Source organism: Bactrocera tryoni, chromosome 4 (assembly GCF_016617805.1).
Source record: "Bactrocera tryoni isolate S06 chromosome 4, CSIRO_BtryS06_freeze2, whole genome shotgun sequence".
Lineage (NCBI taxonomy): Eukaryota > Metazoa > Arthropoda > Insecta > Diptera > Tephritidae > Bactrocera > Bactrocera tryoni.
Window position 1 is genome coordinate 45687590 of NC_052502.1, and position 6553 is coordinate 45694142.

Genomic DNA, 6553 nt, shown 5'->3' on the forward strand with positions numbered 1-6553 from the left:
TTAACTTTAGTGATTTAGGAGATATGTACATTAAAATTATTAGAGAGTGGAGCCACGCCCACTTTTACAACAGTTTTTCTTACAGGTGCCCCTTGCTACCGAAATCATAACGGAACGCGCAAACCAAGTTTGATCAAGATACATATGTCAATTTTAAAAAGGTTCAGGCTTGCACGGACGGACGAATGGATGAAAGACAGAATCACCTAGATTTCATGTCATCTCGTCATTCTGATCACGTCTATTTTTAGGTGATAAGTACAACCGTTAACTGCACGGTAGTAAAACTACTATACTCTGCAACATCATGTTGTAAGGGTGCAAAAAATTTTTTAATATTAGAAATACAGTTTTTAAATATTTTAATTTTTATTATATTTCCGAATACTTTTTTGACTCATTGCAATTAAATATTCTTATTATTACGCAGACTAGAATTTAACACTAGTTCACCTGCTCTCACACTCTTTATTCAAATTCCCTTCAGCTTAATGACCACGATTGCATTTGAATTTCTAACATTTGCATAAATACTGCGCCCTTCATGCAACGCCTCAATCAAATGGCAATTAGCGAAAAGCGAAAATAAAGTAAAAAAAATTCAAAATTCATTTTGCGTAATAATTTCGCTATTAACGGTGGACACAAGTGGCACGCCGAATAACTGCAACTGTCCACGCTCGCAAAATCAATTGCCGCCAAGCGGCGTGCTTATCGTGCTGCCATCAAGCGTGCCACAGCTGGCTCACCGTTGCAACGCAGTCATTTAACGGTCACAATTTACCGTTCATGGCTGCCACATTTTATTGGCTTGGCTTATTGCAGCCATGTACTTTTTGCCATTATTGTTGCAACATTGCTTCGATTGCGTTTAATTACATTTAATGTGCTGCAACGCCGGCGAATTGAGGTGTGGCGCGCGGGTGTTTCGATTGGCAATTGGCAATTGCGGACGCTTAATGTTTTTATAATTAATAGTATCAATATTGGCACATTGCAATTGCTGCTTGCTGCTTGCCGCCACACACTCCCGCCCAGCGCCTACGTGCCGCACGCACGCCAAAGCAGATGAGCTTAATTGCAGATTAAAAGTGTCCACCCGCACAAACGCCCTGATGTATGCTATAGTCGGTCAGTTGGCAATTGAAAAACAACAAAAACGAAAATAGTTGAGTGCCTCTGTGTGTGTATGTGTTTGGTGCGCCTGTTGGTATGCAATGGCAGCGTTTTGTTTGCGGTTGCAGTGGCAGTTGCAGATTTTGTGGTCACGCAGGCGTTAATTTTCTGGTCAGTAATGAGTGTGTGACTAGCAAACACATGACATACACACACACACTTGCATACGCAAATGCTTATGCGTGAAATTATGCTTCTGACATGCTGCATGTTCCACAGCAGCTGTAAAAAATCTCAAATGCACATATTTGCTTATGACGCGGCCGTAACGGAATTCATTGCGCAAATATTGATTTAATGTAATTTTAATTAAATTTAATTTTCTGCATAATCAAGTGTGCTGGAACTTGTTGCAACTTGCCGCGATGTGGCGTGAAATTTGTGTATACTCTGCATAAATATTTACTTTGTGAAGTTCATTTTAATGTGCAGGTATATATTGTGGGAATTATGGCGTTAGAAAATATTTTAAGCCAACTCAGATCACGTGAGTTATGTAAGCATGGCTTTTTGGATCTTTCTGAAAACGAAAGATTGAGAAGTCGCTATTTTTTCACACATCAATCAGTTCTAAGGAAAATTATTAATAAAATTTTACTTTTTTTATTTTTATACTCGTGCATCATGTTGTTAGAGTGTAAAATAGTTTTGTTCGCCGAACAGTTGTTTGTATCACCTAAAACTAATGGAGAAAGATCTAGAGTTATCTAATGGTAAAACCAGATAATTACCACACCCACTCTCCATATGTGACCTGGTCTACGAAAAGGGAGCTAACGTGCGAAAGCTAGTTTTCTGGGAAAAGCTGTTAAAAATAATCGACACTTTCTCGTTATCTCATTAATTGTTCTCCTTTTTTGACTCCTAAGCCCCCTTTCCGTAGACCAGGTCACATATAACGTTTATTGCTACAAGTATATCGGTTGCAAATTATCAGTAGATGACTCATTGAATAAACGCATTAAATTTCATTCATTCAAGATGATAAGGAAAGGCTTAACAGGCGCAGCTTCAAGGATTTGACAATGGACGTGGCACCGCCCACCTTTAGGAGAAAGCATATGTATATCTCAGGAACGATTTATTTCATTAATTTTAATCAAATTTAGATTGTTACCCAAACAATCCTATAAGATACTGTGAAAATTAATGAAACCAGAAGACAACCAAGCCCGCTGCCTCTATATCAAACTCTTAAATTCCATCTACAATATCAAATCAAACATCATTGAAGTATACAACTTTGCACAAATAGTGCCGTCAAGATACTTCAAAAACTGTCAAAATCGAATTATAAGTTAAGTCTAAAATAGGTAAAATCGCGTCAACATTTCCTTTTTCACATACTTGATATGCAAAGAACACCAACTATTTTTGAAGTGATGAAAAGTAGGCAACTTACGAAAATTTTATGACGAATAGAGATGATGGAACAAAATGGAACGACGATAAATTGCCAGAATCAAATAGACAGCGAAATTCGTAGATGCCAGAATGTTCGAGTGGCGAAGTTTTGTTAAAGAAATACTATATAAGCGGTGCCGGATTGTGTAGCAGACACAGTCCTAGTTATATCAATCGGTACATATTTCAATTAAGTCGGATTAATATAAGTAAAATAAATAAAACCTTCAATTTAGTGCAAAACTATTGTTTTTTGTTCTAGATCTACATTTAATAGAGCTTTTCCAAAATTAATAACTTCGGTAGCATGTTATAAACGAAATCTGTATTTATATAATTTGGGTTTACAATGTTTCAATGAAGGTCCGGAATGAAATAGATGGAGAGCCTTGGTCTCAAGTAATTGCAGTCTGTCCCGTAAAACATTTAAAAACTGACGCTGTAACACAAAATCACTACATCATGGTGTAAGAAACACTGAACAAAATCCGACACATTAAGACCACCCTTTCCTTTTTAAAGCTTGATAAAGGTGCGTTCCAAGAGAAACAGACTTAAAAAAGAGAGAACAAATGGGTTTTTTGGCAAAATCAATTCACTTTATTCAAAATAGTCTTCTTCTGCTTCAATATAGCTTTTTGCATGGTGCAAAAGCATGTCGAATGAGTGTTTTAGCTCGTTGGCCAGTATGGCCGCCAGTATGCCGGTGCAAGCCTTTTGAATGGCCTCCACGTCTGCATAACGCTTTCCTTTCATGGGCAAATGCATTTTTCCGAAAAGGAAGAAGTCGCACGGTGCCATATGAGGGGAATACGGGGAGAGGTTAATGATTAAAATGTGATTTTTGGTCAAATAATCGGTCACAAGCGTCATTCGATGAGACGGATTCTGAGCAATTTTTGGTCGTCAGTTAATTTGTGCGGAACAAACCGGTCACACACCTTTCGTAAGCCCAAATGTTCAGTCGAAATGCGATAAATCGATGTTTTGGAGATGTTCAATTCCATTTCCATGAATTTCAATGATGATTTCGGCTGATTTTGATGACTTCACGCACAGTTTCGATGGAATTTCCGATGATCACGGATTTTGATTGGCCCACATGTTGATCGTCATTTATGTATGTCCTCACGACCACTTTGAAAACGTTGAAACCACTCGTGCACTCTGTCACGGGATAGGCAATCATCGCTATAAACTTGTTGCAATCAATTTAAACGTTTCAAAATTGAATGTTGGCTCTTTGTTCGAAGCTCATTATCGCACCGATAACACAAACATACTTGAAATCCATGAAATGTCATGAAATTCTCACTGGACCATCGATAAAGATATGTAGCACAATCTAACGTACCAGTCGACATATAGATTGCGCCACCAGGGTAACCCAGATTTACTTTGGAACACACCTTGTACATACCCGGACAATAGTTCGAGTTACCTCCAGTCTAACCTCCATAGACCACATGTTTATACCCTGAACAGGGTATATTAAGTTTGTCACGATGTTTTTAACACCCAGAAGGAAGCGTCGGAGACCCTATAAAGTATATACATATATAAATGATCAGTATGTCGAGCTGAGTCGATTTAGCCATGTCTGTCTGCCTGTCCGACTGTCTCTCTGTATATATACGAATTAGTCCCTCAGTTTTTAAGATATCGTTTTGAAATTTTGCAAACGTCATTTTCTCTTCAAGAAGCTGCTCATTTGTCGGAACTGCCGATATCGGACTACTATAACATATAGCCGCCATACAATCTGAACGATCGGAATAAAGTTCTTGTATGGTAAACTTTCACATTTGGCGAGATATATTCACGAAATTTGGTATAGATTACTTTCTAAGGTAACAATGTAATCTCCGAAGAAATTGTTCAGATCGGTTAACTATAGCATATAGCTGCCATATAAACTGAAAGGTCGGAATAAAGTTCTTGTATGGGAAACTGCCTCATTTGTCGATATATCTTCAAGAAATTTGACATGTATTACTGCTGAAGGTAACAATATAATCTCCAAAAAATTGTTCAGAACGGATTACTATATCATATCGTTTCCATACAAATTGAACACACAGTTACTAACAGAAATGCACCTGTGAAGGGTTTTAGTTTAAGGGCATTCCTACTTGCTTAATGACGGGGAATTCGAGATTATGGACAAATTTAAATTCTGGCACAATGGATAAAGTTTATAACTGGCTTAATGGAAAATGGCAGAGGTTTGAAAGAAATCATTCTTATGAATTTCAATTCAAAGAGATACTCAACGACGTTTCTGGATTCTTTAAAGCAGACTTTTCGAAAGAGCAGCAAGAATGATAAGCCTTCTTGCACAACATTAAACCGGACCCACTCTATTCAAATGGAGGAGGAGAAGGATGTGCTCGCTCTTCTTCCATACAATCAGCCAATATATCACCAATTTTATACACATGTAATGCTGACGAACACTCGGCTGATGAGGAAATAATGTATTTATTATAAAGTATTGCCTACTTGTCACTTTAACAGTGAAGTAAGTCCAGAAAAAATACTGTGGGAAAAAATAGTAAGACTTTTTAATTTATATTATATTTCGCGTGAAAACTAGAGAACGCGTTGACAACAAACCATGTCCAGGACGGCAATCAACATCAACTGATCAAAACGTCAATAACATAAAAGAATTATTACTTGAGAATCGACGTTTAACTGTCAGAGATCTTACTTAGATAACTGAAAACCATTTTGAAATATCATTTAAACCTAAGAGAAGTGAAAGCAAGATTGGTTCAAAAATCACTAAGTTTTTTCGAAAAACAGCGTCGCGTTAACGTTTGTGTAACAACGGTTTCGGACTACCAGGATGTAACGAAAAGTGTTATTCCTAGCAATGAGTTTTCGATCTATGCTCACGACATAGAAATATACTATCAATTCGGCAAATATCGTGGCAAAGGTGAGCCGAAGCCGAAAAAACCACGTGAAAGCAGGTCAAATACAAAGGTTATGTTGATAGTTTTCCTCGATTATAGCGATGTGGTGCACTCCGAATTCGTGCCGACTGGCCAAACTGTCTACAAGGAATACAATTTGAATGTTATGGGTCTTTTGCGATAAGTTATTTGTAAAAAAAGAGGCCGAAATTATGGGCCGACAAGTCTTGGTTGTTCAATGAAACAAGGACATTTCTGCTCATCTAATTCATATTCTACACATCAGCTGTTTTTAGCTAATTAACTTTTTAAAATCCTCTCCTCATTTTGGTTTTTTTCGAAATTTTTTTCCCAACGATCGCTCACAAGAAAACATTGCACTTCACGAACACACTTCGCTTTGCTCGCGCTGAATGCGCTTGTAAATGCATAACGCGTAAAAGATTAGCTCAAGGATTGTTGGTTAAGAGGCATTGCTATGCAACACTGCGTTCTCAACGATTGCGAAGCATGTGGAAATTGTGCAGCGAGCGCGAAATATGCACAAGGAGCAAAGGAAGGTGGCTTAGAAGGGTTAATATATGGTTGGTAATTTTAGGTAAAAGCGAAAAAGAAAAAATATAAAAAAGAAGCTGAGTGTGTAGCGCTTTTTAAATAACGACATATGTAATGCAAGCTTCTTACATACACACACATTAATCAACAAACCAAAAAAAAGCGCCGCGGCCACTTGCTGCCTGCGCACGGACGCTAAGAGGGTCTGAGAAAAACACGAATGAGTGGAAAAAGGCAAATAGCTTTGCTGCCAAACGTTTGCTTGAGCTTTTGTGCAACCAACCGAGCACGTAATGCGCGTGTAAGTAGCGTTATTTCACACAATTCGCACAAATGTGAAGCGAAACGAAACAAAAGTGAAAAAAAGCAAAAAAAAAAATTGGAAAGAAAATAAAAATGTGAAATAAGGTAATAAAATATTTAAATTCCAACTGAGCAGCGCTTAAGTAAGCAAAGGATTTCTTGCGTAAATTGCTTACGCGCCACAAATAGCGAAG

At 37.7% G+C, this 6553-nt stretch overlaps 1 pseudogene; it reads left to right on the top strand.

Moving 5' to 3' along the window:
- The window catches only part of LOC120774572, a 111124-nt pseudogene extending 105439 nt beyond the window's left edge, over positions 1-5685 (top strand).
- The last annotated feature ends 868 nt before the right edge of the window (positions 5686-6553 follow it).